The following is a 1,831-nucleotide window of genomic DNA, read 5'->3' as shown; positions in this document are numbered from 1 at the left end:
CGGTATAGCACTGATGAACCACATAGCTATCCTCTAGTTCTTTAATATTTCCTCCCCTTACAATTATGCTTTTTTATTTTTTTATCTCATTAATCATGTTAGATTTATACATGTTCATTTGTATATTTAAGATTATTTGGTACATGAAAGCCACGATAGGTAACCCTTCAGAAACAGTAACAGGAGTAATGGTTTCCTGGGGGTACAGGAAGAGAAGTGGGAAAGGAGGAAAGAGGGAGCTGATAGCATTGATGACTGTATGACTCCACTCAATGGAATCAAACAACAGAATTGTGTGTGAATGGATATATTGGATCATGTAAGATATGGGGAAAAAACTATTACAGGGGGAAAAATAAGGGTTCAGGTTGGGGGGTAGGGAGGGAGGAGATAAAGAGGAGCTGATATCAAGGAGTTCAAAAAGAAGGAAAGTGTTTTGAAACTGGTAACAATTGTACAATACAGCTTGATATGATTGAACTATGGAATAGTATGTTATCTGTGAGAGCTCCCAATAAAGCAATTAATTAGAAGGGAAAAAAAAGGAACATCATACAAAGGAGATGAGGGGTGGTGGATGAATGGGGAAGCTAATAATGAGTACAAGAATGAAGAAAATATTGTAAAACTGGTTGTGGCAATGATTGTACAACTCTCCTTGATGTGATTGAACTATTTAGTTGTATATTATGTGAATTCTATGCCAATAAAACTGTTGGGGGAAAAATGAAAGGAACATCATACCTGAAGAAAAGGTCCTTAAAAAGTGAAGAACGAACGAAAAGACCAAAGTGGTTGTCAAAAGAGACTCCGAAACTTGCTGTTGTCTGTAGAATAGCTAGAGTGAGGGAAAGAAATGAATTAAAAGAATTCAACAGAATATTTCAAAAGGCAGCTTGAGAAAGTAAAGCAAAGCATTACAATGAAATGTGCAAGGAAACCAGAAGGGAAAACACATTTAGCCTTTCTCAAGCTTGAAATAATTGAAGAATAAATTCAAGCCTTGAGTTGAAAAATTGAGTAATTCTATGGACAAAATGCTGAATGATACAGGAAGCATCAAAAGAAGATGGGGAAAATCCAGAGTCACTGTACCAGAAGGAATTGGTCAATATTTATTTAAAGAAGTAGCATATGATCCAAAACCAATGATTTTGGAAGGAAGGAAGAAATCCAAGCTGCACTGACAGCATGAGCAAAAAGGAAGGCTCCAGGAATTGACATAATACCAGTTGAAATACCAATGTTTTAATAAGCTGATGAAGCACTGGAAGCATTCACTCATTCATCTATGCCAAAAAATTTGGTAGACAGCTGCTTTGACCAATAAAATGGCAAAGGATCATCACTGGGATGATCACAGGTTAAAGGCAACAGAGGTAAATACTATTGCATACACATTGTTACCATAACAGTAATAACAATAATCTGTGAGTAGATACTAGAGCCCTGGTTCATAGTGAGTGTCATGTGTTGCGCTACTAACCACAGATCAGTAGTTGGAACCAACCCACCAGCCAGCCACTCTAAGGAAGACAGGTAAGGCTTTCTGCTCCTGTAAAGATACACAAGGGGGCACCCAAAAAAGAAAAAAAAAAAACCACCAGAAAAAAGCTCCGCTGGGTGGAGTTTTTGTAGGACACATTTTTTCTGCAACTTGCTCCGAGTTAGTGTACCCAGTGCACCCGGGAATGTTCCTTTGGACACAGTGAGCTTTTTCATAAAAGCTGTTTCACTAGAACCTTGTTTTCTTGTGGTGGCTGATTTAAGTGAACACTGTGAGGCTGGGAAATTTTGTTTCCTGCTAGGGAAAAATGCCACAGAAACTGTT

This window comes from Echinops telfairi, unplaced genomic scaffold (assembly GCF_000313985.2).
Source record: "Echinops telfairi isolate 266 unplaced genomic scaffold, ASM31398v2 ScPeMD7_7410;HRSCAF=8448, whole genome shotgun sequence".
NCBI lineage: Eukaryota > Metazoa > Chordata > Mammalia > Afrosoricida > Tenrecidae > Echinops > Echinops telfairi.
This window is presented reverse-complemented; position numbering follows the sequence as displayed.